General features: G+C 41.6%; 1 pseudogene; it reads left to right on the top strand.

The window, feature by feature from the left end:
- The first annotated feature begins 3,503 nt into the window (after window positions 1-3,503).
- Window positions 3,504-23,978, top strand: part of LOC118713170 — a 48,509-nt pseudogene continuing 28,034 nt past the window's right edge.

Below are 23,978 nucleotides of genomic sequence, written 5' to 3' on the forward strand. Positions count from 1 at the left end.
TTTTTTTGAGATTTACTCAAGTTTTCATGTGGTCTAGCATATGACTTATTTTTATAAGTGTTTCTTCAACCCTTTAATAAAAGGTATATTTTGTGTATAATGTTATTTTTTATAATATTTGTGTATTGCTCACATTCTTTATGACATCAGTTTTGGAGGGTCTAATTTTTCTGCAGAAGTCACTCAAATAATTGTATAAGTATCAGTTTTTTCTTATGTTTGTAATCATTTTTCTTCTTTATCTGTTTTGATGCATTGTAATTTAGCACTTACATTTTAGGACAATACACCTTGTTATCGCTGGACATTGTAGAGTTATGGCTGTGTGGATTTCTGATAGGAAAACCTTGTATTTCTGAACAGGGGAAACAATAAAAGAAGGACTAGATAAAGTATGTAAATTTTAATCTTGGCTTTATTACTGATTAGCTTTGTGGCCCAGAACGAGAAACTTAGTATCTCTGTGCCTCATCCGTGTAATGGGAGAAATAATGGTACCTACTTCATAGAGTTGTTGGGAGGGTTGAATGATTTATTTTACGCAAAACGCCTCATACACAGTCAGCGCTCAGTAAGTGTTGTTAAAGTAATCAAAGAGGAAGGCCATTAGACTGAGGTGATCCTAATGCCTTGGTAGCCAAGGTAAGAAAACTGAAACTTAAGCAGGAGTCAATTCCTGTAAATGCCTCAAGGGTAAGAACAACCAATCACAAACAACTGAGTCTTTCCCAAATAATGCTACTGCTTGAGCTCTAGTCAATCAAATGATTTCCTTGTTTTGCTTCTGCATCTTCTCAATAAAACCCTTGCAACTAATCTTCCATTGGTGGATTACTCTGGTTTGGCACTGCCCAATTCCAATCAAGTTTTACCCGAATAAGTTCATAAGATGTTTAATAGGCTTCAGTTCATCTTGTAACAATGTTAACTATTTTTATTACTATTATTATCTTCAATCTGGTAGACTTACTCTGTTTCTAATGTCAGAGCAAGAGTGGAAAAGAATCTGCATTTGAAGGCCAATTCTATTGGCATTAAAATTGGTGTTAATTAGTCCCAGATTCTAGCAGTCCTAGTCTGCAGTTTTTTTAATGCATTTTTGACATCTTCTCTGTCTTTATAGACTTTTGCTGGGAGGTTGGAAGAGGTTGTGTCAAGGGGTTACTTGCCAGCCACCTTTTAAGCAAGAACACTTGTATCTAATTTTTAAAATAACCTGCTTCAATGTGATTCCAGTTAGGTGGAGATGGATGTTATAATTCAACTGCCATAAAGAAATAACCATTAATGCACTTTTCAGTCCTGGCTGGACACGTTTTTAATGGCCTCAAAAGACTTTGTTGAAATACTAGTATTTCAGAGAATTTTTGTGTTCTTATCAGGAGTTCATTTGACAATGTAGATTCCTTTTTTTCCCCCCACACGTCATGAATTTCAACACTATTTTTCTGAATCATATCTCATCTACTCTGTAAAACCAATCACAGAATTGTCTCCAAAATAGCATCACTGCTCCATTGAGAGTTCCCTTTTAAAAACAATAAGCCTGACAGGCATCCTGCGTTTAAATTGGATATAGACTGCAAAGCAGTCCTCATCCATTAGCCCAGACGACCTTTGAATAACCCGTACCTGAAAAGAATAGGCCATAAATCGAAGAAGACTGGGATACTGGCTGGCGTTTGTTGATCTTGTCAGCCTAGGAGTGAAGATGGCAATCATACATGATGTGGGAATTGTTCTCACATAAAAGTCAACTTCCAATAATGGAAAGAGCACTTGAGTGGGAGACGGAAGTGCACTCCCGATTTCTAAATGCGTAGATTATGTCATTTAACTTTCCAGAACCTCCATTCTCTTTTTTATAAAATGAGGATAATACCCCAGGAAGCTAGTAGAGGGGCAGTAGGACATAGGGGTGAGTGGGGGAACTGTAGAGGTTTGGAATTTGAATGCCAAGCTCTACCCACTAATTAACTGTGTACTAGTAACTTTGAGCAAATGAATTGTGTTCTTGGTGCCTCATTGTTCTATCTATAAAATGAGAGGTGATTATAGTACTTATGTGATAGGGTATTTTGAGGATTAAATGAAATAACATACATCAAGCTCTTAACTCAGTTCCTATGCACTCAATAAAATGTCTATACCTCAAATGTGACTGGTTCTCTTTGAACAGCCTTAGTAGTTTGCTCCTGATTTCCTCCATCCTTCCCCAAAAAAATCCAGCTCCAAAAGATAGACAAGTAATGTTGATGTTAATGAAGATTTCATGGCGATTCAGGAGAAGGGGTAAAATAACAATAATACTGATAACAACTCAATTGTTTGATTCTTAATATATTTTAGATATGGTGCAGAATACTTCCCGTGGATGATCTAATTTCATTCCATACAATACCACAACTCTTAAACCAACTTTCTCTTGGGTATTTTGATTTTTTTTTTTTTTTCTGTAGAGCCTCTTCCCTTTAGAGAAAGAACTACTTTCTGAACAGTCTCTTTCTTCTGTCCTCTTTTGGTCATGAGAATAACAATTCCTTCAATTGTCCAAGCAATTCAGTTTACAATCAAGCTGCACATTCCATTTAATAAAACCAAGAGACAGCCAGACTGACTGCTATTCTCCCTTAATTTATGCTGCCCAGGAACCTCTGATCCATCCACCTGCCCTGCTTGGAGGGGTCAAGGAGCAGTGGTCCTCATCACCCATGTGGTCTGAAAGAATGTCTAGATGTCGGTCCTGCTCCCCATTTTCTCTTCTGCGCTTGATGTAGTGCCTGGCACGTAGAAGGTTATTTATAAATATTTATGGAATGAACAAATGCCTGATTAAATTACCATAACAGGTCAGAAGGAACCAGTGCAGTGGCATTGTGCTGTGGGATATTGACTGAAAGGGAAAATTTCATGGGGAAGACTGAATTTTTAAAAAAATAAATTTATATTGATTTCAGTGAGGGAGGGAGAGGGAGAGAGATAGAAACATCAGTGATGAGAAAGAATTATTGATTGGCTGCCTCCTGCATGCCCTACTGGAGATGGAATAGCAACTTGGACATGTGCCCTCGTTGGGAATCGAACTGTGACCTCCTGGTTCATAGGTCGACACTCAACCACTGAGCCACGCCAGGCAGGAGAGAAGACAGGATTTGACCTTGGAGGCTGAGAAAGATTTTAATAAGGCAGGCAGTAGGAATATGAACATTTCCAGTAAAGGGAGTTGTGTAATAAGCACAGAAACAAAAGAGTATATGGTTTGCTTGGTGGAGAGTAGTCATTTGAACAGCCAGCATTATGGAGGTTTGGTGCCTAAACCTCAGAAGTGGCTGAACCTTCAGGGAGGCCAGAAATTAGGCTGAGGAGCTTGTAGAAGCCAGATCAAAGGAAGAGCTTAAATACCTTGTTCAAGAGTTGGACTTTATCTGTAAGTTGCAGGGGAAATCTACCACTGAGAGTTTCTGAGGAGGAAACCAGCTTGTTCAGATGTGTCCTTTATAAAGATGACTGATGATGATGGATTAGGGAGGCAGGCAGAGACCACTGAGACGGACAGTGGGAAGGAGAAAAGGACGACAGAGCACACAGGTGAGCACCTCCGCTTCCACAAGTCTTGGAGGCCACCCCTCAAGGAAAGGTTGTCTTAAGTAGCACTTCTGCTCCCAGCAGTTCTGGGAATATTTGTCATATAAAATAGGGTTGTATCTTTTCTGTTCTTGCAAGTACTTTTTATACAGGTCATAGAGAAGACATTAATAAACATAGAAAACATGTCGTAGATATTAAATCTTCTAATTAAGGCTTATAAGTCTCCTCTCATTAGGGTGAGTGGGGAGTCCAAAGTCTGAGAAAACAAAAGGGAAAAGAATAGTACTTTTAGATCCTGGGAGCCTCTCCATTGTTATTATTAATTCTACTAGAGGCCCAGTGCATTCGTGTATGTGTATGGTCCGTAGGCCTGGCCTGAGATCAGGGCCATCTTCCCAGGCTGCAGGCAGTTGGCCCCGCCCCCCACTGCCACCCACCCTTGGTTCCCCATTCACCATAGGGTAATCAGAGCCTGCTGGCTGGGAGAGGGAATGAGAGGTTGGCCAGCCAGCCCCAAACAGGCAATCAGAGTCTGAGGTCTGAGGGCAGCTCCTGCATTGAGCATCTGCCCCCTCGTGGTCAGTGCATGTCATAGTGACAGTCATTCCACCGTTCAGTCTATTTGCATAAGTGCTCTGTCATCCTTTTATTATATAGGATGACCATCTCTAATACGTTCCCAGAATATGCAGAATTCCAGGCAGTAAAGTATCTCCATGACTGTATGGTGCCAACCTCTCCTTCTGAAGCACTTGGCCACCATCCTATTGTCTGGTCATTGCTGCCATCTTGTTTTCCCCCATAATTATTTTCTACTTACCATTACTCTGCACAAATTTAAATTTCTGGTTAATGGTTTCATGTCATTATCAGGCAATTTTCTCCCACTCCCACTGCAATTTTAAAAATCATTTTCTGCTCATTTGAATATATGTTACAAAAGCATCCAGAGTGGAAGATAGAAGAGAATGGACATTAAGACACAAAATAGCAATAGTTCCTAGAGCAATTAGGGAGATAACAGATCAGAAAGCCGTCAAAAATGATTTATATTTCCTAGCTTGGGTCCTGGAAGGATGGTGATATTATTTGTTATAAAGTGTAAAGGCATACCTTGTTTTATTGTGCTTTGTTACACTGAGTTTTGCAGATACTGCGTTTTCATCAACATCAAAGCAAGACCCTCTAACAGCAAAAAGATGAGGACTCACTGAAGAGTCAGATGATTAGCACTTTTTAGCAATAAAGTATTTTTAACTAAGGTATGTACATTTTTTAGAATGCTATTGCACACTTAATTGACTACAGCATAGTGTAAACATAACTTATATATGCACTGGGAAACCAAGAAAATATTGCATCATTCACTTTATTGAACATTCACTTTATTGCAGTGACCTGAAACTGAACCTGCAATATCACTGAGGTCTGCCTGTGCTGGGACGTGAGGTGCTATTATTTATAATAGAATTTAGCCAGAGAACCATAGTCTACCACATCCCTTCCCAAAGCATAGCCACCCACCATGAAGTTATCAAGAAAGAAGACACGTACATGCATGGCAAATAAAAGAATAGGCTGAAGCAGGTAAACAAGTCTGTCCAATTTTGCTACTCCTCTTCCCTCAAAGGCCAAAGTCAAATTACAATTCTTTTTTTAATATATTTTATTAACTTTTACAGAGAGGAAAGGAGAGAGATAGAGAGTTGGAAACATCGATGAGAGTCATCGATCAGCTGCCTCTTGCACGCCCCCCACTGGGGATGTGCCCGCAACAAAGGTACATGCCCTTGACAGGAATCGAACCCAGGACCCTTCAGTCTGCAGGCTGATGCTCTATCCGCTTAGCCAAACCGGTTTCGGCCAAATTTCAATTCTTGCCACACTGATCAAATAGGTGGAAAAAGCTTAAAAGAGATAAAATACAACATAGCCGAGCTGATCACTGGTCCTGATTTAGGCATGTAGCAAGAAGAGACAGATGGTCAGATCTACCTAATTAGAGAAGGTCCTGGGTTAGCAAATTACTCTTGTCACACGGAGGAAGGAAAATAGAGAAAGTCCCTTTAAAGTAAAGGTTGGCAGACTACAGCTGCATGTGCCAAATCTGGTGCATTGCTTGTTTTCTTCCTATGACCCACAAGCCAAGAATGATTTTTAAATGGGAAAAAATTTGAAACAATTCTATTTCATGGCAAGTGATTATTATTATAAAAAAAAAATTTGAATTTCAATGTCCATGCTTAAAATTTTATTGGAACACAGCTGGGACCATCATTTATCTATAGTTGATGCCTGCTTTAAGTTTCAACAAAGAAGGTATAGCCCACAAAACCCAAAATAGTTACTAGTTAGCCTTTTACAGAAAATGTTTTCCAGCCCTTATTCTAAAGCATAACGACATCACCCCAATAAATAGGAAGTAAGTAGGACCTGATTCAATTTTTCAAATCTGGCACATTCATATCAATTTCTCCTCTCCGGGTGAAACAAGGACAAGCTTGGAAAGACTTGGTACTCCTGCCTCTAAAGGCAACTGTGTATTGGGTTAGGGATAGGAGGAGCAGCAGGTTTCGAGGAGATGGCACATTTAACTGGAGGTGTTTGGGGGATATCCAAGAGGTGACTTGACTTCTTAGCAGGAGTCTCAGGAAACAGAGCTGGAGATACAGATTTTGAAACATATCCACAGAGGGAATGGTGAAGCCATGGATAAGCTTTCCCAGGGAGAATATAGATGGATAAGAAAAGAATTGGCTGGGATGCGAGAAAAAAAAATATTTATTTGCTAAATCTGGCAACTTTGTTGGGGACAGAACTTTGCAATTTGAAGTTTGAATAGAAAAAAAAAAAAGAGCCACAAAGGACACGCAAAAGAGAAAGTCTGAGAGCAGGAAAAGAATCCTAAAAGCAGGAGCCATTTGTAACCTTGGGGAGGGCAGTTTGATTGGGATGGTGGGAGCAGGAGCCAGATTAAATTGAAAGAAAAATGATGAATATGAGTTTTCCTTCCAGAAATATACTTGTGCTGCAAAGGACCCTATAATGGCAGGTTGAGGGGGAAATACTGGGTTAAAGGCTGAGTTTGGGGTAATGGAGGCCACATGAGCCTGTCTATTGTTAAAGGTGGAGAATACAGTGGAAAATGGCTGAAGATGTGAATTAATATTTTTGCTGTTGTTACATTAGACTACATTACTACTACACAAATGTATTCCCTCCTCCTTCATGACCTCTACCATGCCCACTACCAGAGTGGACAATGGTAGTTAAAATGCTGGCAAAAAAAGAAGCTGAACTATCTTAGAAATGTCCTGTGAAATGACTTTGTTAAATGATTTTTAACTTCTCACAATTAGACCTAACTGGCTCATTGGGCATATGTCACTCTGGTAGTCACCTTAGGCAACCCTTGGTAGAAATTTTACCCAGGAGTAGGAGGAGAAGGAGAAGGAGGAACAGGATGAGGAGGAGAATGAGGAGGAGAATAAAAGCAAACATAATAGCACTTAGTGGCCACAATATTTTAAGTAGTGGAAGTCTGTACATTAACCCATATGTGAAAATAGCTTACTGGCATCTTCTGGGTGATAATAATAGTAGTAGTAGCCAACATGAGTTGAATTCTTATGTCACACACTATGCAAAACTGTATATTTGCATGATGATTGAATGACAATTGATGAAGCAAAAGTGCTAGAGATAGGAGGGAATTAAAAACACAGATGGGGAAAATGAACCAGGTGAAGAGAATGAGTTCTGCATAGGAGCCGGGACACCTGTACTTCTGTGGGAAGGAAGAATGGGCAGACCCACCCTGGTGTGTCCATAGAGGAGAGGGGCACAGATAGTGTCAAGTGTGGTGGCTTCATTTCTCAGGGAATAAAGGTTTTCTCACCTTCTGTGCATGAGGGAGCATTAGATAAGCAACATGGTGATTGGCACAGGTACTCACATTAGATAAAGCTGTGGGACGCTAATAAGTCTAAGGCAGAAGTACTAGATAAAGCTGATGTGCTTTGCTCCTATAGATTTTAGCCATGAATATCACATAGACCAAAGGCAGGAATCTCTGGTTTTCAGTAACATTGTACAAAGCCAGACTGCCACCATCCCTGCACTCAGAGTTCGCACCCAGCTCCTCACTGCTGCAATCAGTGTCCTCTCTGTGGACATGCCGGCACCCTCAGGTCAGCCCTGGCCTCTTATCCTTCCCAGTCCAATCTGCTGAAAATTGGGGCCTGAAAGTGGGACCCACTAAGCCTTGGAGTGGAGCAACACGAGAATGTGACGACAGACCCGTGTTGGGTACCTGAAAGCTCTGATCCCTCTGTCATGTGCACCATGAAATTGTCTGGTATGAGACGTCAGTATTTAGTGAAGAAATGGCTTAGGGAGCAGCAGGCCCAGCCTCCCCTAAGGAACAAACAGATGCCGCTGAAACCCATCTTTGCGTCATGCTGTTTTGTAGGGAGCCATGCTAGTGAGAGACAGCATGATGAATAACTGTTTATTTACAACGGAGGCATATTTCATGCACTGGCAACATAATGGGGTCAGGAACACAGCAAGCTGTCACCGTGTTTTCTATATCATTTAACCTCCTGGCAGGGTTCTACATGGGAAACAGAAATCTCCTTATGATAGATAACATCATAGCCTTGGTCTTGCTCAGAATCCATATTTTGGAAGCAAGGTTTGTAAGTGTCTTACTATCATCTGCCAAAGAGTACCTGTCAGCCTTCTCTTATTTCTGCCTCACCTTCAGACTCTGCCCTGACCCAGGTCCCAGCCCAGACCAGTTGTGAAGCAAGGGGTCAATAATCAACCTTAGCCCTCTATCTGGATGGGTCTCCAAGGAGGTAGGCAATAGGGTTATACTGGTTGAGTACACACTCTGTTCACTGCAGAACACATCCAGGACCTAAGATCAATCCCTTGCATAATCAGAGGTTTTGAAAAAAACCGAGACCATTATATACAACAAAGGCAAATAAATAACGAATTGGCTGAGACCTCTTCCTACGACTACATTGAAGTTCACCCAGTCCCACGTCTTTCCCTCTCTCACCGGTCTCACTACCAAGGGCACACCCCAGTACATTTCCAGCCTCAGAGTTTGTTTCCTCGGAGAACCTGGTCTGCAACACTCTCTTAGACATGATTCAGCAGAAAAATTAAAACACAGATGTCCAAGCCACAGGACGGCTACGGGATTATTAAGGGGAACTGCCAATTTACCTCTGAGCTTTCAACAGCCAAAGAAAAGATGAACATATGATGGAAATTGGACCAAGGAGGCTGGGATGGTCTAATGTGCACAGAGGGCACCTGGGAAATGTAGAGGATGGGAAGACGAAGAGGCTGACCACTTGCTTTCCTGGTGGACCCAGAGGAGGCTGCTGCCTGCAGATCTCTGGCACTTGCAGAGATTGTCCGGACAAGGAACCCATGTGGGCTACACTCAGGAAGGGCAGGCTGAGGTCTTCCTATCTGACTGGGAGGCAGGGAGTTTACCACCCCTAAAAGAGATGCAGATGCTTGGGTGAAGAGAAAATCAGGCTACAGGGGCCTAACAGGAAACTCCAGAGATTCTGAGAGAGCAGCCCCGTGAGAGAGAGTCAGCTCAAGTATCTACCAGAGAGCATGGTGTCAGATGAACTCACACCTTTCTGGAAGGCCTTTTCTACCCCCATCACCTCCACCTGTCCACCCTCCCCCACTCCACCCCACCCCACCCTGCCCCCGGGGAAACTGGAGAGTGGGGGAACTCGAGGGGGAGAAATGGGGACACCAGCCACACCACCACTCTGAGTCCCATTGCAGTCTCTCATCCTAAAGTCGGCCCAAGCTGGGGGAGAGGGAGGAGGAGAAGACAGCAAGCTAAATCATGTTTAGAGTTTGGGACTGAGCATTCTAATTACTAAATTAGAATGTGTTTGCAATTTAAAGTGACCTGGGAACGTCTATTACCTGAGAGTGAGCAGAATAATTGCGAGCCTGCTGGAGGTTTCATGCAGGGCGGAGGGAGATTTATCCCTATGGAATGGACTGCAGAAGGGTTGTGGGAGACGGAAATAAAATTGTATTTTGATTATAACACACGTGGAGCTTGTTCAACATCCAGTTACACTGTGTACATGACCTCACTTGAGCTGGCTTCACACAGAAGTGTGGAGGGACACTTGCATGATTCCTGGGGAATGGGGGAAGTGCAGTGAGGGAGGCCAAGTGAGCAAAACTGAGGAATAGTGTCTCTGAAGAGAAGGGCCGGAGGGGCCAGGAATCCAGGTTTTCTGCAGTGAAGGGCCAGCTGAGGGATGGTGCTGCCTTCTTCCTGCTCTGGCTATGAGAGCCAGCCTGGGTCACAGAAGCATCTAAAGACATAAAGACACCAGGGGTTAGATCACGCCAGCCAGCCCTGCATAGAGAGCTTGGGTGCTCATTTTTGGTAGGGGATGGAAGGAAGAGCACAGTGGGAACTGAGGTACCACACTCCCTCCCATCTATATATTCATATTCTCTCTCTCTCTCTCTCTCTCTCTCTCTCTCTCTCTCTCTCTCTCTCTCTCTCTCTCTCTCTCTCTCTCTCTCTCTCTCTCTCTCTCTCTCTCTCTCTCTCCCACACCCCTCTCTCTCTCTCAACAGCCATATAGCCCTTAGCCCTCCTGCCTCTTTTAACATCTGCCTCCACCTTGCCTTCTATAACTAATGGCTTGCAGAAGAACTGAAACGTATAAATAAAAAAATGTGTGTGTGTGTGTGTTTCATGTGCTGTGCCCATCAGCTCCCTTTGCCTGAGACACCTGCTGAACCAGTCAGGGTCCTGACAGGAAACAGATGGCCACTCGCAGTAGTGTACTTCAGGGGAAGTCTATGAACAGAGGCCTTTGCACAGGTGTGGAAGCACAGGAGATTTTGTGGTAGCCTGGGGCACCCTTCCCCCACACCCAGGGGACAGGAATGAGAATGGGTAGTCACTGGAAGGCAGGCTCAACTCCCACATTTGTGGTCCCAGGACAAGAAAACAATCGAAGAACTCCCAAACCACGTGTCTAAATACTTGGAAACTGTAACTTAAACTAACAAACTGCTCCGTAAAATATATTTTATCTGTTGTCCTTGGCACATGTACCTTTATAATAGTCTGGAAGACAATGTTTAAATATAGAAGTTTCCAAATGCTCGGAGTTCTGTGCAGAAACATGGCAGAGAGAAATGTCTGGGCCCAGGTCCTTGTCGCAGCCCACCCCTTCTCTTCCCATCCCTACCTTTTCTTGAAATTGCAAGTGACCTCACTGATACAGGTGGACACCCCAACCCCCACGCCTGAGCTATGCCCAGATCCCACCACACATACACTTGTATACCCTCTGGCCAACTCTCAGGCCTGGGGCTAAGAACTTCGCTGGCATAGTCCTCACTCTGGAAGAGAGATGGGGTGCGGGCACACAATGGAGGGGCAGGCACAGGTGTAAGTGCAGGGCCTCTTACACATGGGCAGTGATATGGCTGGAAGAGGACCAGAGTTCCAAAACATGGTCTCCATAGCAGTGGCCCTCTCTCGTGGGTCAAAGGGCAGCGCTAGGAGAGAGAGGGTGCAGGATGTTAAAGGACCCAGCCAACCAAAGGCCACTCCACAGGGAAGACATGCCTTGACCTCATGCTCCTCCCTCCTTTGGATTCCCAACAGGGGAGCTGGTGATGTACTGCCAGGTGGTTGGCCTCCAGGGGCAGAGAACTGGATGGAAGATGGTGAGTGGGCCTGGAAGATGTCTAGCTCTCTGTCCTCCCCATTTTCTCTAGTTGACTTTCACTGAAGCTTTAAATACCATCTCAAAGTGTAACTTTCCAAAGAAAACCCTATCCAACCTCTAGGTCTAGAGCAGGTGGGTGTGCATTAGGTGGCCATGGCAACCCGTCCTGCCCTTCACAGCATTCCTGAAATCTCTAACTGTGACCTATGTGGTTATTTTCTTCATGGCAGTATCCCTGCCAGATAACAAGCTCCACGAGGGCAGGGACTGGGCTTGTTTGGGTCACTGTTGTGTGTACCTCTTGCCACAGGCCTGGCATGTGGGGGTTCCTTACTGTTCTGTTTGAGGTCCTCCCCACTTTGCTGGGGATCAAGGAGAGCTACATTCAAGATATATACCACACACACACACACACACACACACACACACACACACACACAGGACTTGGCAGTAGGTGACAAAATCTGATATAATGGGTCAAACCCCCCAGCTTAAAGAAGTCAAAATGATTCCCAAAACTGGATAAGAATCTGAAAAAAATGTGGCCACATGTAAAGAATGTGTGCATGAGCCAATGGACTGGTCAGCTGTGGAAGCCCAAACAGTGCCCAGAGGAGAGAGAGCCCAGCCAGGCCGGGTAAGTGTCCAAGCCCTGGACAGGCCCATCCTTATGGGAAACATCAGTTTTTCAGGGCCCAATGGCATTAACTTTTGAAATTCTCTAACACCCTTATTCTGCTTCGATAGCCACTGAGCACGGGCCTGATAACTTGGCTCTGTGGAGCTGGCTGGTCAGGTTCAGTAGTGACAGATTTGCCTGTCAGGTGTACTGCTCATTATAAACGAATGAGATGATATTCTGATTTCATTCCCACTCACTAGAGATTTTGTTAGCATGGGCAGGCAGCCCTATGCGTGATCTTCCGGAAAGCTGGTGAGTGTAGGTTCCTAAGTCTGCAAGGTTGAGGGTCTGATGGAGGCGACACTGAACTCACAGGATAATACCCAACAGAGAACCCTCCCCCCCACCCCCAAGCCTAGCCATGAAAGTTTTTTCTTTTGTGAAACTGCAATAATGGCATTCTCAAAAGGTCTCACATTTATCAGGGGAAAGAGAGAGGCATGCTGAGTTGTGTACAAATAGAAATGGCTTTGATTTTTCATTTTTCCTTTGACTCCTCTAAACCTAAATTGTCTTTTCAGCCAGAATACATAGAAGGAGAGAAATGCATGATGATTGGGTTCAGATCACATATTGGGGGTCTGGGATGATGGTGCCCCAAGGAAGCAGCACGGGATGAGGGGGTGCTAGGAGCAGCGCGGGAGAACAGAGAGGATCATTAGCCAAGGCCCCTGAGGCAGTACAGTGCATGTGGAGAATAAAGTCATTCCTAATAGAAGTTTTAGGGTCACAGTGTGCGCAATCTGAGGGGCAAGGAGTGAACTCAGAAGGAATTGAAAATACCAGGGAAGTTGGGAGTGAGGCAGAGGGAGGTGTCAGGCATGACTTCTAAGCTGCTCAAATCAATGGCTCGGTGTTATGATCTCCCACTGCAATTTCATTTTTGTAAAATGTGTGAAGGCTAAATGCAAAGTGACATCCTGGATTGGATACTGAGACATTAACAGAGCATTAGTGAAAAGCCTAGTGATTTTTTTTTAAGTTAATTATCATGTACAAATGCTAATTTTTTTAGTTTTGACAAATTGTATGGAAGATGTTAACATTAGGGGACACTGTGTAAAGGGCATACAGCAACTCTGTGTTTGCAAACTTTCCTATAAATAAAAATTTATTCAAGGTAAAAACTTTATTTAAAAATTATAAAGGCCTTTTTTGTTTGTTTGTTTTTTTAATCCTCACCCAAGGATATGCTCTCGTTGGCTTTAGAGAGAGAAGAGGAGAGAAAGAGAGAGAGAGAGAAACATTGATGTGAGAGAAAAACATCCAATCGGTTGCCTCCTGTATGTGCCCTGACTGCAATCTTTTCAGTACAAACAACTGAGTCACTGGGCCTGGGCAGGGTCCATTTATTTTTAAGCCCAAGAAACTTTTTTTCTTCAACGTGTTTTTGATTATTGTTTCTGTTCTAATTGTTTTTTAGTAAAAAAGAAAAAAAAATTTATAGTTCTTATGTTGGATCTCTTCCCAGCTTTTTATAGCTATCATATTTTCTCTTTGTTTCTTTTTCTCTGAATTCTGGGAGACGTTCTGCAATTCATTCTCCACATCACTAATCTGATTTTCAGCAATGGTGCTTCTGCTTGTGAGTCCTTCAGTGTAAATATTAATTCTGCTACTGCATTTTTGGTTTCTTTGTAATTTATTCTTACCTCATTCATCGCTGTTTACCTCGGCCCCAGCTATATTTTAATCACAGATGATCTTCTACTGTCACTTTATACTATTGTTTCACAGAACCATAGCTACTTATGATCTGGCAGGCATCCCGTGTGACTTTGAGAGGCAGAGTGAGTACTGTCTCTCATTACCCTTCAAGACCGGTCCTTTGCTATCTGGGCTTACGAAGCATATGAGAACACACTCAGAATCTGAATACATACAGAGCTCAACATGTCTCCAGAGCTGCCTAGGATATTTGCTTGTGGAAACTGCATTATTGAGAGTTTGGAATTCCTGATCCAATTCCCTGAAAACGTGTATCTTCTAATTAAGGCATAAATCACAAAGAGGGGATCCACCACCACCTAGCTAAAGGATGACACTATGATGTTGTAACAAGGCCTATCGGTGATGGGATTTTATTACGTACAGGTACTTTCTAGGAAATGAGAGTGTGATTATACACCACCAAGCATAGAATCAGTGGCGGGGAGGGGAAAGACTTTGCCATGCTCATGATATCACTATTTAAAAAATAATATTTCTGTTATTCTGTGTCTAATAGAGGGAGAATTGTTTAGCATTCCAGATATTATTTCATTGGAATCTATATGATACAGGATTCTCATCTGTGGAGTAAGTTTCTTTTGTTTGCTCACCAGCTTGGAGAGAGCAAACCCACCCCTCAGACCACATACAAAACGAAAGGAAATGGTGGAGAGGAAGCAGGCCATATTCTCTGAAAAGTCAAGAATGCCTCAGAGACAAGTTGGGTGTGGGGGAGGGAGGCCGTCTGGCACATGCAAAGGGGGAAGACATACAGGGCATGTGACATGAAACAACCCTTTGGAGCCAGACGCCACTTGGGATAGAATAAAAGAAACCAACCATCTTTTTCAAAGTCTATCTTTACGCTGCTTGTACTGTCCATCATGTCCCCCTTTTTGTTCTCATTACTTAGGCAAGTTTCTTTGGGAAGTAAGACTGACTTAAAAGATATGTCCACTTCTGCAAGGTCAGTCTCCAAAGGCGGTGAGTGGCATCCCCAGGAGATTAGAGAGTGGGAGCCCCTCAAAAGGAAACCAGAATTGGGAATGTTGGGAGAGGCCCTCCCTCACTAGAGGCCTTTGCTGCCCTTCCTGGGAGGAGCTGTGCTTTGACAAGGGGCCAGGCCTGAGATGACTGCCATGGAGACTTGTCGTTCCCTGTCATACTTTACCCGTGCTCTCACCTGCTGTCTCTGCCCTTTCCAGAACATCAGAGGAACCCACATGCCTGCCAAAAAATTGTCCTTTTGCTTCCTGAGCCATCCATCATAGAAATCACTGAGGACACCTGAAACTCATGAACCTTACTGCCTTTCTCTGGATAAAATATTTGCTTAATTAAGAAAAGGGTTCAATACATTCTGGAACCTGCTTTGAATTTTTAAAGCACTTAACCTACCACACGCATTCTGTTTTAGCAAAGTTGAACCTTAGTCTTTTATTTTGTTTGAATAGATTGACAGGACACTACACCCTCAGAATAAGAAGTTCAGCCGCAGACCGGGAAATTTTCTTCACCCAGTCACAGATCCTAGGCTTCCGTAGTTTTCTTCAATGCAGTTGACTTTCCACAGTTCAGATTTAGGATTTGGTGCCCACCCCCATCCTCAGAGTAAAATTCCAGGAGGTATTGGTAGTATTTATAGAGCAGTTGCTATTTGCCAAACATTATTTTAAGTACTTTATGTGCATCAATGAACAAGGAAGAGCGGGTGTTAAAATGAAGAGGAAGACAAGAGATAAAACTTTGGAGTTCAATACACCTTGTTCAAATCCCCACTCTGCCAATTTCTTAACTATGTTATGTCTTAGTTTCCTTCTCTCTATATAGGAACTAACAGTAATACCTACCTTCCAGGATGCTTTGTGAAGATGAAGAGAAATAACACGTGGAAAGACCGCTTGGCATGTAACCTTTTCTTATTAAAGGTCCTTCCCTTTACTCCTTCTGATGGAAGCATAAGTGTAGCACAATGTGCGCAGTTTGACCCACCAACACTACAAATGCAGTGTATAGTTTTCTACCTTCCAATAAATGGTCTCATTAATTTTATGACAAAGAGGGAAGAGAAAGGCTGGAAGCTTGCCAGGGCTAATGGAGTCATTTTGTAGGACTCTGTCTCTTGTGTAGATGAATGAAACTATTACCCACCATTACTCGTCAGGGCAGCACAATCCAAATTAGGTGCAATAACGACAGTCCAGCACCCAAGGGTGTGGGAAATGCTGTCCTAGAGCAGTAGTCGCTGAGCCAGACTGAGTATTAGAAACCCCCAGGGAACTTTGAAATGAGCAGATGCCTGGGCTGCACCCCTGGACATTCTGATTGAACTGGTTTGGAGTGAGGCCTGGGTGACAGTATTTTTTATAATGGTGTTGGCAATCAGACTCTGAGGTCACAGGTCTGGTTCTGACAACATTGCCTCCAGATGTGCATATCAGATGTAGGAGTCGTCTTTCTGTCCTGTTGCTGCCACTGCCACTACTGACATCATATTGTTGCTAGATCCCACATGCCTCCTCATGGCCAAAGATGGGTCATGTCCACCAGCAAACTTCCCTTAGACCTCCCTCAGTGTCTTGGCTCAGCTGCTCCTGGCTGGTACTATTGTGGGAAGAAAGGAAGATGTTCCTCTCCCCACTAGTCCAAACACCCACCTGTTGGACATTTCCCAAGGTGATGATTGTCTTCTGGGATATTTAACTCCTCAGAGAAAAATCCCACCCACCCACTAGATTGTCTCCTCAAGGTACTCACAGGAAAGCCACATGTAATGCACTTTCCAGAGTCACATTCAATCTCTCTCAAGATCACCTTGAGCCCGCACTCTGCAATGAGAACCACATGCAGTTGACTATGATTGTATCGACCAGTCTCTAAGGACCCACAGTCTCCAGGTCATGTTCACTGAGGAGCTGGTAATTAGGGTATCCAATGTGACTAAGGAAATAATTCTGGTCTGACTGGGATCTTCCTCTTATGCTATATGCATCTACCAAGCTGGGGGGAGAGGGGGTCTCAGACTTCCCTTTAAATCTCAGGCTCTGATTATGCACTTGCTTAAAACTAAGTCTTGAGTATTGCTTTTTTTAAAAAGCTTATCTTTTCCTTAGGGCATTGCCATTTTATCATTTAATGCATCATGCTAGCTATTTCAAAAATGATTTTCAAATATTATTACTGTAACATAAGTTCTATAAAATATTCAAGCAAGACAAAAGTGAATACAGTATTTTCTTTTGCCCTACCCTCACAAGTGCCATTCTCTGGTATTAACTAACTTCAACTTGGTATTCCTTGGAAATATTGCAGATTTGGTTCCAGATCACAGCCATAAAATTAGTATCACAATTAAGTGAGTCATAATCATTTTCCTAGTGGAGGGTCTTGCTTTCAATGTGTAAAGAATAAAATATCTGTGAAGCACAGTAAAGGGAAGCACAATAAAATGAGAGGTATCCCTGTATATCCTTCCAGACCTTTTTCTAAGGGCTAGATTTTAATGCTCATAATTAAAGAGTGCACACGCTTTATTACATAGAACATTTCATTATAATTTTTCAGTCTCCTTGAACACTGTTTTAAACATTTGCATAATATTTTAATAAGCGGAAGTACCATAATTAGCCACTTACCAAATGCCAATGAATTGTTGTTTTCAATTTTTCATATTTATAAATATTGCTGGGATAAACATCTTCAATGCATTTTTTTCATTGATAATAACTTATTTTGGTTCAATTCCCATAAATGAAATTACTTAGTGAAAGAGTATAATAAGCTAAAGAAGCACTTAATAATTTAATGGTAGGTAAATAAGACATAGCCAAGCAATATGTTTGGTTAAATAAATGACAGTTTATCCGTATAACTGATAAGTCATTAAATAACGGAATATAATAATAATAATAATAACTGAAGTCATTAAAAATAATGTTGCTGAAGAATATTTAATATCATGGAAAGATTTCCACTATATATTAAATCATTTATAAGACAAGTTATAAAACTTTCTATGTAATGTGTATAAGAACATTTCTATAATCAAAATATATCTGAACAGAATTTATATGAGACTACCAAGGCCCAGAAATAACCAAGATAATCTTGAAGAACAAAATTGGATGGCTTACTTTACAAAAATCAAAATTGATTGTAAAGCTACCAAGACAGTATAGTATTAGTGCAAGAATCTTTTTTAAAATGGGGAGGGGGTGGCTAAGTGTTTGAGCATTGACCTATGAACCAGTAGGTCAGGGTTCAATCCTTGGTCAGGGTACATGCTCGAGTTGCAGGCTCCATCCCCAGTTGAAAGTGTGCAGGAGTAGCCAATCAATGATTCTCTCTCATCATTGATGTTTTTCTCTCTCCCTTTCTCTTCCTCTCTGAAATAAAAAAATATATATATTTATTTCTAAAAAGAGGGAGACAGAACACAGGAGTCAGACATTTTTTTCTGAAAAGATCCAGATGGTAAAAACGATTTAGGCTTTATATGGTCTGTCACAACTCAACCTTGCTGTTGTAACATGAAAGCAACCAAGACAATGCACAAACAAATGGGCCTGGTTGTGTTACAGTACAACTTCATTTGTAAAAACAGGCAGCTGGTTTGTTTTCCTATCTCTGGGACAGATAATTCATATCCCTGTCTGTGTGTGCGTGTGTGTGTGTGACTTGTGATAAAGGTGGTATTAAAATGAAATGGGAAAGGATGATTTTTTAAATAGATGATACAGATTCAATTGGCTCCCATAATGAAAAAGTGAGACTTGATTCCTACCTCACATAATTATAAAAACAAATTCCATTTCAATTATAAACATAAATGAGAAAAATCAAATGATAAAACTTCTAGAAAATACTATAGGAGAATATATTCATGACCTTAAGGTAGAGAAAGACTCCTTAGATAAGACACAAAAGCACTAACCATAAAGGAAAGGATTAGCATAGGGACTGTGTTAAGATTATGAACTTTTTCTTCATCAAACGGTGTTGGAAAGGTACAGTCTAAGAGAAGAGATTTGCAACACATATAAATAAAAGGGTGCTTATATCCATAAAATATTAAAAATAACTACAAATCTATGTTTTCAAAAAAGAGGAAATCCAGTAATAAAATAGGCAAAACATTTAACAAAAAGAGAATATCCAAATAATCAATAGCTATCTGAAAAGATATTAAACTTCATCAGTTATCAGGGAAATGTAAATTTGAAACATAATGATTTAATTGTCAGAGTATCAAAACTTAGTGAAGATGTGGGACACCTGCTGATACTCTCAAAGACTGATTGCTGTAAACTGGTATAATCCCTTTAGGCCAATCTACTAAAGCTGAGAATATTAATACCTATGACCAGAAATTCCTCTACTAAGAATATATATGCCCTTCCAAAAGATATGAGCAAGAATGTTCACAATTACATTATTCATAATAGCTTCAAACTGAAAAACAACTCAAATGTCTCTAAATAGTAGAATAGATAAATAAATGGTAATATAGTCATACAATGCAAACTATGCAGCAATACTACTCCAACGAATGAATTCTCCTTCACAGAAAGAGATGAATTCCATATTCATAATTTGTATAAAAGAAGCCAGATACTAAAAGACTGGCAAAAACAACTCATGGTAATAGAAGAGGGAATATTGAGAGTATAGTTAGTAACTGGGGGGAAGTATGAGAGGGAATTTGGATTCCTTGTAATATTCTCTTTATTGCTCTGGGGGGCAGTAAGATGGATTATTTACTTTGTGATAAGTAACTAAGATTTATCTTTATGACAGATATGCTTTTCTATATGTATGCTCTATTTCAATTTTTCTAAAAGTTTATATCTTAACTAGAGGCCCAATGCACGAAATTTGTGCACTAGGAGGGGGTGTCCCTTAGCCTAGCCTGCACCCTCTCCAATGTGGGAGTCCTCTGGGGATGTCCGACTATCAGTTTAGGCCCGATCAACCTGGCAGTCAGACATCTCAGAATCCAGGACTGCTGGCTCCCAACCACTCACCTGCCTGCCTGCCTGATTGCCCCTAACTGCTTCTGCCTGTCAGCCTGTCACCCCCTAACCACTCCCCTGCCAGCTTGATTGACACCTAACTTCTTCCTTGCTGGCCCAATCACTCCCAACTGCCCTTCCCTGCAGATCTGGTCCCCCTCCCCCCCCAACTACCCTCTCTCCACTGCAGGCCAAGTTGTCCCCAACTGCCCTCCCCTGCTGGCCTGATCACCCACAACTGCTGGCCATCTTGTGGTGGCCATCTTATGACCACATAGGGGGAAGCCATCTTGATGGCATGACAGTCAATTTGCATATTACCTCTTTATTCTAAAGGATAAAAATAACATTAAATCAATGGATTCTGCCTAAAATTGATTAATCAATAAATAAAGGTAAATCATAATTTTATCTTAACTAGCACTGTCTAATAAAGGCTTCTGTGATGATGGAAATACCTTCCATCTGCTCTTTCCAATATGGTAGATTCTAGCTACATATGGTTATTGAGCATTTGAATGTAACTGGGGAGACTGAGAAACTAAATTTTTATTTTTATTGAATTTTAGTTCATTTTAATTAGAAGAGCCACATGTGGCTAGTAGCCAGCATATTAGATGGCATAGACATGAGCTCCGGAGGCAACCACCATGGGAAGCAGAATCCACTAAAATATGTTCTCTTTGGGAAGTGGGACAGTAGGAGGAGGTTGAGATGGAGCCAACTTACTTTTAATCATAAATTTTTCTGTACCAATTGATGTTTAACTTTCTGTGTGTGTTACTTGGACAGAAATTAAAATTTAATTTTAAGAAAAAAGGAAACTTGAACCAGATACTTAGCATTGATGTGATCTATGGTGTCTTTTCTTCCTTTAAAAATTATTCATTTTCTAAAATATTTACATAATATTTTGTGAAAAAAAGAACAAATTAATAAATCAAGAACTAAAACTAGGTACTGATGACAAATCAGAAAATTCTCTAGGGGCCTATCTGTACTTGTACTATTAAAGCAATAATGTGTGTAATGAGAATTTATGGCAGGTCATATTTTTCTTTTCAACATTTATTATAATATCAAAAGGTGCTGGCTAAGCAGAGATTTTACATAAAGCATGCCAGATTGCTGCTGCTCTCTGTTTCCTCATAGGTTACATGGGTGATTGCATTTGGGTTGAATGAATAGTGTGGAATTTGGTGTGGTGCTCCTTCAGGATGGTTTGTCTTTGGGGAAATGGCTTCACTTTCCTGCTGCACTGTCTTTTTTTTAATATTTTTTTATTAAATTATTATTTTTGTACATATACCAATGCCTGCTGCACTGTCACACAGCTCACCATCAAGATCTTCTAAGAGCTACATTTTTGGTGAAATTCAGTAAAAGTTTGTTGTGAAGATTATTATAGGTTCCAAATTGTGTATCTTACTACCTACATGACCTTCCACATCTAGATGATCTCTACGCCCCTTAAGCTCAACATGCCCAAACCAGCACATCTGTCTTCCCTACTGAAGTTATACCTCTAGTAGAGGCACAATCTCATTGTATTTCCATTGTGCATCTACCCAAGTAGCCAACCTAGAAACCTGGAAGTCTACTTTCACCTATACCATCTTGCCTTCCCATCTAGGACCCTGTGCTCGAGGCTCTCCAAACCACACACTATCCTCTCTCATTCCTGCTTTGTGCACCTTTGCATTGGCACTTGATATTCTTTGATTGGACTCTCTATTTTCCCTTTTGTTCTGCCTGGTGAATACTAAGCTGTCCTTCATGACCCATATCAAATATCATCTCCTCTTAGAACCTTTCTGTATTAAACATGTCAACCACAGTGCTGAAAGTCTGCAGTGCTAAGTGAAACTGTTCCACTATCAGCACCTGCTCAATGGACGGGCACATGACCTGTCCTCTGGTCACAGTTATTGGACCCGAGGTGGGTATGTGACATAGAGATGAGTACCAACCCAGGGCAACTCATTCATAAATTAGCTCATACTCTGTTGCAAAATTTAAATTAGGAAATGAATGGATTTTGTAGTATGTAAATTATACCTAAATAAAAATATTTTTTTTAAATGAAAGCAGGAATTTTGAAATACTGAGGCATCTGCTGGTGAACATTGAATCTAAAAACCTGGAGGTAGCTTGGGGCCCTGAGAAATCATGTTGACTGTGCACAGGTCAAAGTTCTAATGCTGTAGAGTCTGTGACTAGGCATAGGGAAGCAGCAATGGTGAGAAGAGAAAGAATCAGACAAGGAGAGAGGAGGAAGATGCCGAGATACCACATGACTCTGGGAGAGATGGAAAGAGCAGCTGATAGGGGCCTCAGTTCACAACAGTCTTCCAACCACAAATCTCAGTCCACGGGTTTTCCTTACAGTAACTCCCCTCATTATAGAATGAAGTAATTTGACTTGAAACTTAAAGAAGGTGATGATAGCAATTTTGCTGATTACCCAAGGCAGAGTTGATCTCTGTCTCCATTGTGCTCTCACAGCCTATTGCTCTTTCAATGTGTGTTTACGGAAAATGTATTTTCGTTGGAAAGAGCCTCGCTCTGGAGACAGACATGGGTTTTAACCTGGACCTATGAACTCTGAAACCTTAGGCACATAATTCTCTTTGGGCCTTAATTCTCTCACCTGTAAAATGGGAATTACCACGATTGTAAGGATTTACTAAGATAACATATGACACATTGATGACTGGACCCAGATCCTAACAGGTACATACTCAGTAAATGTCAACTTAATTCATTTCCCCTTCTTCCTTCACTGTCTTACAAATTGGTGGCAGAAATGGTGTCTTATTCTCTTGGGATCCAGTGCTTTTCCTGGCAAAAAGAAAGTATACACTGAAGCCCAGCCAGGTAGTTCAATGGTTGAGTGTTGACCTATGAATCAGTAGGTGACAGTTAGACTCCCAGTCAGGGTACATGCTCAGGTTGCAGGCTCAATCCCCAGTGTGGGGCCTGCAGGAAGCAGCTGATCAATGATTCTCTCTCATCATTAATGTTTCGATCTCTCTCTCCCTCTCCCTTCCTCTCTGAAATCAATTTTTTAAATCTATTTTTTTAACTGAATAATTTTTAATTTAATAATTAAATCCATAGAATCGTGTGTTCCATTTTGGTAGGATTTCCAGATTTAGGGAATAAAAATACAGGATGTACAGTTATGTTTGAATTTCAACAAATAACTGCATAATTCTACTGAAAATTATTTATTGCTTATCTGAAATTTACACTTAATTAAACTTCCTGTATTTTCTCTGGCAATACTATTAATACATCCTGCCCACTACTTTCTAATCTATTGACAAATTCTGTTTATGGGCATCAGGCATTTATTTCTCCAGAACCCACCTTTTCTCAGAAGAAAAAGACATTAGGTGAGTGCCTTTTCTAACTATGTGATTCCCATGAGTGAATCCAAAGGAAAGCCAATGTTTATTTGAAGAAATGACTATGTGTGGACCTGGAGAGTCCCGATTTGCCCTGCTGTTCTGGTGTAAGTATATAATGTGTAATATTTTTTCCCTATACTCTCAGAAATGACCCAGTTGGGGTGATAAGTGATATGGCCTCCTGTGTGCCAGGCACAGCATCTGAACATCATCAACCCATGTTGTCTGAAACCAGGCAGTAGATGCTGTGACTTCATAAGGCACTGACTGCACCAAGGCCTCTCCCAACCACCCTACCCCACATTTTACTCCTAAGGAAACTGAGGCCCAGAGAGCTGACACACCTCACTCGCAGTGATTGTCCCCGTCAGTGTTCCAGTGTGACCACCCATGTGGTACAGGGCTGCCACCCACCCTCCCTTTAATGCCTGTTTGCCTCTCTTTTCCTTCACTCTCTCCTTGTCTGTCATTTTCTCTGCACTTCTATTCTGTGTGTGTTTCTCATTTTTGCTTTCCTGCTCCCCTGACATTCTCCCTGTGCTTTTGTCTTCAGTTTTCTCTTAAGTTCAACACTTCTGCATCTTTGTTAGCTCCCATTCCTGACAGACACCACTGTGCTCCCCTCTCAAAACACCCTTACACCAGGACCTGCCATTTATTGGGTGTTCACTTTGTTACGGTTCAAGAAAAACACTTCTTCTGCATCACTTCCTTTCACCTCCATAAGAGCCTGCTTCCCACTGCCTAAGGTCAGGTTCAGACCAAACCTGAGCTTTTACGCTCAATGGGCAGCATGGTCCTACATTTCTAATAAGGT

Source organism: Pipistrellus kuhlii, unplaced genomic scaffold (genome assembly GCF_014108245.1).
Source record: "Pipistrellus kuhlii isolate mPipKuh1 unplaced genomic scaffold, mPipKuh1.p scaffold_m20_p_9, whole genome shotgun sequence".
Lineage (NCBI taxonomy): Eukaryota > Metazoa > Chordata > Mammalia > Chiroptera > Vespertilionidae > Pipistrellus > Pipistrellus kuhlii.